This window comes from Belonocnema kinseyi, chromosome 9 (genome assembly GCF_010883055.1).
Source record: "Belonocnema kinseyi isolate 2016_QV_RU_SX_M_011 chromosome 9, B_treatae_v1, whole genome shotgun sequence".
NCBI lineage: Eukaryota > Metazoa > Arthropoda > Insecta > Hymenoptera > Cynipidae > Belonocnema > Belonocnema kinseyi.
The window spans coordinates 42,236,488-42,247,424 of NC_046665.1; the positions used below are offsets into that span (position 1 = coordinate 42,236,488).

The 10,937-nt window shown below is 31.7% G+C and overlaps 1 protein-coding gene across 1 annotated transcript in view; it reads left to right on the plus strand.

The window, feature by feature from the left end:
- Window positions 1-643: 643 nt before the first annotated feature.
- The window catches only part of LOC117179844 (blood vessel epicardial substance-like), a 153,094-nt gene continuing 142,800 nt past the window's right edge, over window positions 644-10,937 (plus strand). The window contains exon 1 of the mRNA XM_033371993.1: window positions 644-882. The gene's annotated coding sequence lies outside the window, so the exon portion shown is untranslated. The remainder of the gene's footprint in view (window positions 883-10,937) is intronic.

The window sequence follows — 10,937 nt, forward strand, 5'->3', positions numbered from 1 at the left end:
CCCCCTTCATCCTGAACAACTTTTGTCTGAACAATTTTTTTGTACAATATCACTATTCTGAGATTTTTTGGTAAATAGATTAAAATGGCCCACCCTGTATAATAGTATATTTATGTCTGGACGGTAACTTCCTTATCCATAAATGGAAACATCCCCAAGTTTATTAAATAAATTGTATGCAGTTAGTGACTCTGCAAAAACTAATTTTTATTAATTTGCTTCTTAGTATGTTTATACTGTTATTAATATATGATAACATTATATTCTCTAGGTTTTTTTTACTGTTAGTCATAGATCAAAGAGTTTCAAGAATTTAAATATTTTCTAATCTTGCATAGAATTTAATTTCATTTTAAAAGAAAATAATTTGCTTATAAAAAATAATACATAATATAAAATACATTTGTTTACAGAATTTAGCAAGGTTTATTTAACCGAGCAGCGAATACTTGTATTTCTCAAATTCGAAGAGGAGAGTAATATCTGAAGTTTAAATCGGAACAAACGAAGTATGGTATAAACTTGTATTTCGAAACTCTAGTTGCCATGTAAACTAAGAGTATATAAATTTCACGCTTTCAATGCATTTTATATTGATATGCAATTACACGTTTATTAAAGAAAATACTTAAGCAGCTAAGCGTGAGAAAAGTACTCCAAAATACAATTTTTAATTGCGTCGGGTAAAAGTCAAGAGTCAACAATCAAAAGTTAAGTCGGGCAAAAGGCAAGAGTTATTATTGAGAGCCAGACGAAAAAAGATTGATCAGTGACAAAGAAGGGGATAGGAGAGTAAATTGTAGATGTTATAGATGGGTTAGAGAGTTAGAAAAAAGAGGGGAAACGGCAAGGGCTCAGAGGACAAGGAGCATAAAAAGAAAGGTATGTATGTTCAATGGTTGAGTATAAAGGTTATAGGAACAGGGATAATGTTAGTTTATTTGGGGAACATGCTAACGGACGTCCCCACACACTTTTTTTGTAGGTTGATTCAAAAAATTTCTAATTTAGCAAAATGTGATTAATTTGCAAAGCGTTTAGGAAATAGTATCGATTTTTTCAGGGTTAGATTCCCCCGGCTTTTTTACTACGATAAGAAATATTTTGCCATCAAACTCTGGGAAATGATAGCAAACATGCTAACGGACGTCCCCACACACGTTTTTTGTGTTTTTTTATCAAAAATTTTTTTTATATTTCTAACAACGTGCGGGTATATTTCGAGGTTATGTGTGTTACAATTCACCCGAGCGTTACTTCCAAACTGCACGTAACTTCCAAACGACGTAACCTCAAAATAATGCATATGCATAAAATTTTTATTTAGCACAATAAACTTTTTTGTTATTATCCCTCAAAAAAGAGCCTGGGGACGTCCGTTATGATATTTTATAGCATCTCCAAATTTAGTTTTTAAAAATTTTCGTTTTTGTGGAAAAAAGCCGGGGAAACTGTAAGTATCACATGCCCTTAAAGCGAAGAAGTTAGGTAGAGTGGTAGGAATGGAAAGAGATGTGTGGTGGTAGAGATTCAGATAGTAGGGGGATCGGAAAAGGGTGAAAATGTAGGTTTACAGGTATAGAGGTGCGAACATAGAGAGAGAAGGAAATAGGATAGAGTAAGAGTAATGCAAATATATGAATGGGAAAACAGAGAGATTGCCGCAGCTTAATAAACCCTACATTAAAGGCGCATGTCGTTTTCTTGCACTGATTTTTTTATTAGTACAGTAACATACCTAAAAGAAAGTAAATTATCCTAAATAATTAAAAGTGATCAGTGATTATTATGACTTTAGGGAAAGAACTGTTACAAAAAGTTAAATTGCTTCGTGCACCGTATTTTATTAAATATTTCATTGGGTCAATCGAAATTTTAAATTTTCGAAACCATTATGGTCTGCGATGAGATTGTTTGCTAGTTAATATCGCAAGGATTGAATTGATCCTGAGTAATCAAATTACATTTGATTTCAAGAAACCTTGTGATTCAAAGTTCTTGAATTACTTTTTATTACCAGCATTCGAGTGATCTTGCTAGAGGCATCTCGTATTGCTTTTCGCTGATGAAATCCGCGATCGCAGCGTTTATAGCTGGCACGGTGATCCGAGACAGACCGCGTGGTTCCACGTCTCGTCTGGATGGAGAAAGGGTCGATACCCTTGTTCGTACAGCGCTCGCGCGACCCACGCACACATGTCCTGCAGTGTAAAACCATAGCTGGAAGTTTGAATCCACCCCATAAGATTCCAGTCTAATATTACTATATTTTTCTGGGTAATTTCATGTGAAACTCACCAATAATATTGTCGTCTCCTTTTTTTAATTTATTAGTGAAATTTGAATTTGGAACCTTAACCTTCGAAATTTATAAAATGAAGAAATACACGGTTAGAAATATTATAGAAAAAGAAGGCATTGCTTTATAAAAGACACGGGAGATCTATTGAAAACTCTGATACTTTACATAACCGTATGTTAAATTTACTAAACTTATAACTGAATTTCCTTAAATTTATGATCATTTTAAAATCATCATAAAACTTCTAAATATTTTCCGTAAAACAAAAATACCTAGAATAATAAAAATGCGGAAAGTCCTCGAACAAATTTATATTGAGAAAAATATTAGGCACTTACATTTCTCCAAGTATGTAACAGTAAAAAGAAATAGGTGAATCTTTACCTGTTGTGGATGTGACTATTTATACTAATTATATTCCGATTTTTCAGTTCTTTTTCTCTGCGTTTTCATTTTCATCATTTTCTTCCGTATCTCGGCTCCTCTTCTTTATTTTATTTTTTCTTGACACATCCAGTTTCATACGCATCAGCTGAAAACATGCATATTGAATAGACCAGTGACTGAATTTCAACCAAGATACTCCCTTTTCGATGTAATATTGCCGCAGAGGGAGTAAGGCAATTTTCATAATCGTGAATCCTTTTAAATACTACCGTATTTCCTTTCAAATTTTCCTTTGTAGGTGTATTTTTTTAAATTAAAAGGAAATGTCTAGGAGCAATAAATACCAGAAATACCCTTTTAATTTATTTATTTTCAGAAGATATTATTACAATTCAGTACATTTTAGAAGACTTCAGAAAAAAGTATGGCTTTAAAAAATGATATGTCGTATTTTTCTGGAAAAATATTCTAGGAAATACAAATGCTCAATTTTTGCCAAGTCATTTGTGAACGAACAAAAAATTTTATCTATTCTAGCAAAGTCTTCTAGCTTTCATTGTTAGATTTAATTTTTTTTAAATTTAATTTAATTTATTTTTTGAGCAGCACCATAATATAGGAATCATTTAACATTTTCGTTAAAATATCTTCTTTATATAGAAATACAATTATAGGCAAGAAAATATCAGTAGATAACCAAAAATATATAATAAGCATTTGACAATAAATCGTATCGTTCGTGGATAGAACTTTTTTTTTAAACTTCATATTCAATATCTCAACGACAAAGCATGTTCAATTTTATGTTCATGGCCATAAGCTTCTTCACGTTTTCAGTCACCTTAAGGGCATAAAGATGCTGCTACCTCGCGTTTGAATTTTCATGTCGATCGCAACATAAAGAAGTACTTTCTTGTTTATATTTCCATAGACAAAAGGTTTTATGGATTGGTAAAAACATCCTTTATGTACATTCCACAATAAAAATCTGACTAGGGTTAGGTAATTTATATCTTAATTGCTTTTTGTGAGAAAATTTATTGTTTTCATGTTTATTTCGGTTTTACGAGAGTTTTGAAATGCGTACACCGAATTCTCACATTCAGTCCAGTATCAGGGTTTGCCTGCAAATAGCCATGACCCCAAGTCGAGGGGGGGGGTCCAAAAGTAAACAATCAGGGCGGCATGAGCCTTTTCCAGTAGGAAGGCATAATATTTCGCAATATACTCGACTGAATACTTGTGCAAGGCGGACCTTTCGAGGCGAGAGACGCAACCGTCTTTCGCCCTGTGGAATGAGAAAAGGTCAGACAACTCAGCAGCGCCACTAACGAAAAACAAAATGTCATATGATGCATATATTTTTGCTATTTTTTACAATAAAAATTTTTTTGCTCTATTAGTTTTCGAAAAAACAGGGCCGCACTGGCTTATCGGTAACTCAGCGGCACCCTCTACAAAAATCATTCAAAAAACAATATATTAAACAAATGACTAGGTTAGTTTATTTTGCTATTTTTTTTTATTTACAATGAGCTATGAATCGCTTTGTACAGTCGACCTATGAATCTCTTTCGTAAAGCCGACCCTTATTTAAAAAAACTACCCCCTGTAATGAAAAAAGTATTTAAAAAATGATTAGGCTGGATTTTTTTGCTATTTTTTTCCTTTCAAAATGTGATATGAAACACTTTTATAAAATCAACCCTTATTTTAAAAAGCAACCCCCTGTGCTGCAAAAACGAATTTAAAAAAATGAAACTGTCACGATGGAAAACACATATAAAGCATGAACACTATATTTTTAAAGCATAACTGAGGAATTGTTTACCCCTTATCGTTACAAAAACAATCCCCTTATTTGTATCCGAATACAAACCTGCAGAATGAAGCCAAAAATTGTATACATTAACTGTTGTGAGTTTTTTCCGCTTGATCTTTGTGCTCTTTCATTATTCTCCAATGTCATATCAATCGCTTTTGTAAAATTAACCCTTATATAAAAAACAATATCCTGTAATGAAAACACGTATTGAAAAAGTCGATATCTACATAGCTAGAACTTACTTATAAAATAGTAACATGGTACTTTTAAGCGTAATTATTTCTCACCCCTATTCGTTAAACAAATAACCGCTGCAATGTATATCATTTTCCAGTCTATATGTGTATATTCAAAAAATATAATTTACCTTTTTCGATGCACTAATTAATTCCTTTAATTATCTTCCAGCGCTACCATTATGTCTATCAAGCTAGCACCTCTACAAACGAAATTCCCAAATTTCTTTGTATCAGAATTTAGGGTAATTTTATATCTACGTGGTAGAGAGGAGTTGATTTTAAACGTTAAAGGTTAAAGCCCAAAAATCGGAGTGGGTATTTTCGAGAAGCCTAAAAATCAGTGACTCCGTTGACAATGGCAATTTTTTTTAAAGATTTTATTTTTACAATTTTATATCTACGTGGTAGAGAAGGGTGATTGATTTTAGACGTTAAGGGTTTGAGCACAAAAATTAGAGAGTGTATTTTCGAGGAGCTCAAAAATCAGACTCTATTGACACTGGAAAATTCTCAAAAATATTATTTTATAACAAAGTTATATCTACGTGGTAGAGAGAGGTTGATTCTAGACGTTAAGGGTTGGGCCCAAAAATCGGAGGGGGTATTTTCGAGGAGCATAATCATAAGAGATTCCATTGACAGTGGAAAATTGTCAAAAATATGATGTTTTTACAATTTCATATCTACGTGGTAGAGAGGGGTTGATTTTATATGTCATGGGTTGGAGCCTAAAAATCGAAGTGGGTATTTTTTAGGAGCCCAAAAACCATAGATATAATATGATATAATTAAATATTACTTAGATATGAATACGCAGATATGATATCTACGTAGTAGAAATAATCTTTTTCGGAATTTTACAGCGTCACTGCACGGAGAGAAATTCCAATAGATTAATTCACGGAAGCGTGTGATCTTAGAGCAAAAATTTTTACGAGATTTAAAGTCTCGGACTCTGTGATCTAAAAGCATAGAATTCGAGTCCTGTGATGAAAGGGGCGTGGCCTAACGCCTGAAACTTTTAGACCTATGCTTTAAAAGCAAGGGTTCCGAGATCTTAATCCTGCGCCAAAGCGAAATAAAATCAAGAAGCAGTGCCGTGAAGGCACTTGAAACTTATCCCACGTAGAGTCTCCAAATATTTGGTCTTGTCAAAAATACCAGCACCGATTTTTAGGCTCTAACCTTTAACGTTAAAAAACAGCCACATCTTCACAGGCAATCATGACTTTGTCCAAAATCATTTTTTTTTAATTTTACAGTGCTACTAGAGTCTCCGCTTTTTGGGCTCTTCAAAAACACTAAAAATCATATTTGGGCTTTAAGCCTTAACGTTAAAAAACAGCCCCATCTTAACAGGCAATTATGACTTTACCCAAAAATAATATTTTTCCGAATTTTACAGTGTTACTAGAGTATCTGATTTTTAGGCTCTTCAAAAACACCAAAAATGATTTTTGGCCTCGAACCCTTGTTAAAACAGCCACATCTTAACATGCAATTATGACTTTATCCTAAAATAATATTTTTCCGAATTTTACAGTGTTACTAGAGTCTCTAATTTTTGGGCTCTTCAGAAATAACATCTCCGATTTTCGGCTCCAACCTTTAACGTCTAAAATCAACACCTCTCTACCTCGTAGCTATGAAATTATTAAAAAAGTCATCTTTTTGAGAATTTTCCAGTGTCAATGGAGTCTATGCTTTTTGGGCTCCTCGAAAATACCAAATCTAATTTTTTGGCTCCACCCTTAACGTCTAAAATGAAAGCCTCTCTACCACGTAGATATGAAATTGTGAAGAAATAATCTTTCTGAGAATTTTTCAGTGTCAATGGTGTCTCTGATTTTTTGGCTTCTCAGAAATACCCTTTCCGATTTTTGGCTCCAAACCTTAACGTTTAAAATCAACCCCTTTCTACCACGTAGATACGAAATTGTGAAAAAATAATCTCTTGGAGAATTTTCCAGTTTCAATGAAGTCTCTGATTTTTGGGCTCCTCGATAATACCGTCTCCAATTTTTGGGCTCTAGTCCTTGACATCTAAAATTAACCCCTCTCTACCACGTGAATATAAAATTGTAAAAATATAATTTTTTACACATTTTCCTTTGGCAGTGGAGTCACTGATTTTTAGGCTTCTCAAAAATACCCACTCCGATTTTTGGGCTCCAACCCTTAACGTCGAAAATCAACTCCTCTCTACCTCGTGGGTATGAAATTGTAAAAAATTAATATTTTTGAGAATTTTCCAGTATCAATGGAGTGTCTAGTTTCTAGGCTCTTAAATATTGCCAATATCGAGGTTTGAAATTTCACTAGTGTTTTGACGTTTTTGTACATAGCGATAGTTTTTCTGAACTTTTATTTGGTGCATTCGAGAGCTCAAAATAAGCCCAAAATCTGGTGAATTTGGTGTTTTGCAGATTTTATTTTCCGCAAAGGGGTGGTTTTTTGAAAATGGGGTAGTCTTTGCATTTTTGCGTGCATTTGGAAGCCCAAAATAAGTGCAAAATCTGGTGTTTTTTGTTTTTTTCGAAGTTGTATTTTTAAATAGGGGTTATTTTATTTTTATTAGGGCTGGTTTTTGGCAATTGGTTGTTGTTGCGTTCAAGATCCCAAAGAAGCCCTAAATTCTGATACAACGAAATTAGGGAATTTTGTTTGTAGAAGTGCTAGCTTCATAGACCAGCGGTTATTTTTATAACGAAAAGGGGTGAGAAATAATTACGCTTAAAACTACCATGTTACTATATTATAAGTAAGTTCCATCTATGTAGATATCGATTTTTTTTAAATACGTGTTTTCAGCACAGGTTATTGTTTTTTTATATAAGAAATAATTTTAAAAAAGCGATTGATATGACATTGGAGAATAATGAGAGAGCACAACAATCGGGAGCACAAAAGTCCTAACAGTTAATGTATACAATTTTCTACTTTAGTCTTCAGGTTTGTATTCGGGTACAAATCCGGGGGTAGTTTTTGTATCGATTAGGGGTGAACAATAATTTTGCTCCTTACTTATGCTTAAAAAATATCGTGTTCATGGTTTATAAGCGTTTTTCATCTTGAGTTTTTCATGATTTAAATACGTTTGTGCAGCACAGGGGGTTGCTTTTTAAAATAAGGGTTCATTTTACAAAAATATTTAATATCACATTTGAAAGCAACAAAATAGCAAAAAATCTAGCCTATTGATTTGTTTAATACTTTTTTTCTTTACAGGGGGTAGTTTTTTTTAATAAGCGTCGACTTTACAAAAGCGATTCTTAACTCATTGTAAAGCAAAAAATAGCAAAAAAATCTAGCCTAGTAATTTTTTGAATACTTTTTTTTCATTACAGGGGGTAGTTTTTTTAAATAAGTGTCCATTTTACCAAAGCGATTCATAGCCCGTTGTAAAGCAAAGAAATACAAAAAAATCTAACCTAGTAATTTTTTGAATTCGATGATTTTTGTAGAGGGCACCGCTGAGTTTCCGGCAAGTTAGCGCCGCACTGTTTTCTCGAAAACTAATAGAGCAAAAAAATTTTTGTTGTAAAAAATAGCAAAAAAATATGCATTAGGGTGAGTGACCCAGTCAATGAACACTTAAGGAAATCACTGATTACAACTAGTTCATTTCACGTTATAATAATTGATTATTCTTACAAAACTTTTGAAAATTGATTCTTAGAGTTCAAATTTCATAATCCGATAAACAAATTTTGTTTTTACCAAAAAGCTTTATAAAAAATAATTAAAAAGTGCAAAATTAACGAAAACACCAGTGAATGAACACTGTGAGCCAATGAATGAACGGTAGAGCACCAATGAATGAACACTATAATCACTACAAATTAGAATTAGGATTTAGGTATAAAATTACATGCGTACATTACAAAATGAGCAATTAAATAATATAAAATATTAGAAAGCGTTGCGAGATTTATTAAATATATTATTGCAATAAAAATCACAAGACATTTAGATATAAAGAAAGGAGGAAATACAAAAGTTAAACACACAACTAGGTTAACTTTTCCTAATTTTTTATAGCAATATTTATTTTTAAAACATTTCTATCAGTTCTTTTAACCTTACAAAAAATACAACTTTTCGTTTAAAAATAGATAACTCTAATGTAGTGACTACAATAGAAAACTGCGATTTTTAGTACACATAACATTTGTAATAGAGCACCTTACTATGTTTCTTTAGGTTAAATTAGCAAATACAATTATAAATCACACTGTTGTAAAAATGGAAATTCTGTAAACATTTATAAATTTATATTGTCTAGTACGCAGTAGTACCTAGCACGAATTAATGTTTTTCATAGTTAAAAAACGTTTTCTAAATGGAAAAAGCATTTAATTTCTAACCACAAAGTTGTCTTACCTTCAATTTAGTTCGTGCGTACCTTTTTGATGTTCTAACCAAAAAAATATACATTTAAACTATAACTATTTATAGTTTATATTTATAGCTTCGATATTTATAGTCACATTAATTGAAACAAACTTATTTATATGTAACGAAACAACAGCCAGGTCTCCGTAACCTGCTGTTCATTCACTGGACCTGTGGGTTGACAGGTTTGCTCCAATAAATGAACACAGCGTTCGTTTACTGGAACACAGGCAATTTAAAGTTCCAGTAGGTGAACACTCACTTATTAATAAAAAAGCGTACTTTTTGTGAAAAAAACCCTGTGGAAAATTGAATAATAATATCTTACAACTATAACAGCACAGCTTTGATGCAGAAAAGGTAAAGAATTTTTTTGTAAAAGCAGTGTAAACAAGGAGTTGCTTAGACACGTACGTTATTGTGGTCGATGACTTTCTTACCATAACTCACCATAATCGATGAATCACATTCAAAAAATTTTTAAAATTATTCACAAGAATTTAATGCAATGAATTGTATATTAAGCTCTTCAAAATTGCTTCAAGATTTCAAATATATAGAAATTCATAACGACATTAACTTTCAAAGGTTATATTTATATATTTTTCGCATTAGTGTTCATTCACTGGTGACTGTTCAGCCACTGGATCACTCACCCTATATGACACTTTTGTTTTTCGTTAGTGGCGCTGTTGAGTTGTCTCACCTGATGAGAAACTGCATAGGCCAGCAATTCTAGGAAGGACGAAAACATTCCGATAATTATGTGTACTTAAAAAATGTATTTCAAACATTCTAACTCTTATTATTTCTGTCTGGATGCAACTTTAAATAAATAGATGTTTTAATATTTTACAATGAGGTTAAGTATTTGAATTATAATTTTAATCTCACTCATGCACACCTGATACTTTATATTTGAAAGTTAAAAGCAATTAGAAAAGTTTTAAATTTATAATTTCAATATTTTTTTATGATAAAGATTTTAGGCTAGTTTTTAAGTTCGCAGTTTAAACCAAGCAGCATAGAACACATTCAATTAAAAAAGCAATAATACATCTATAAAAAAATCCAAGTATTTTAGATAGAGAAACAGCATTGATTATTAAAATTTTAAATATCCGAACTTTAAATGCTTAAAAACCTTCGAAATTTCAACAAATTAAAATTTAATATTTTGAAAATTTTTTATTCTCATCGTTTCTGTATTCTATTTAAAATATTTTAAACTTTAAATTGAATAATCATTCACAGTACATAATTTTCTTGGCACTTTATTGCATTGCATATTATTTGGACACATTTCAAATATTATTTTGCTTCAAATAGGGTATCAAGTGAGTTTTACAAACAAAGTAAATATGAAAAATGCTATCGCTTCTGCTTATCTGAAATACTGCTTCAATGCTCTTTCTTCATAATAAATTGAGTTTCACTCGAGGATGATGACGAAACTCTAAAACTTTTTTTTTACTCTCTTGTACAATTCTGCATGTTAATTTATGACGCGAAATACTCGAGATACAATCATGAGATTTCATAAAAGAAAGTAATTCTTGAGTGAGTAGCTCTTGAAAACTTTTCATACTTTATACTCTATAAAGAATATAAAATGCGAGCGATACATTAGATATAAATCTAATTTCCATATGTAGTAAAGTTAAAAAAAAAATTACAATAGCAAAGTCATGTCCCAATATAAGAACTTTCGATTTATTCTTTTGCCAGTTGCTGCAGGAATCACAATATTTTCTAAAAAATGAGTAATTTGTGATTTCTGTTTAAATAT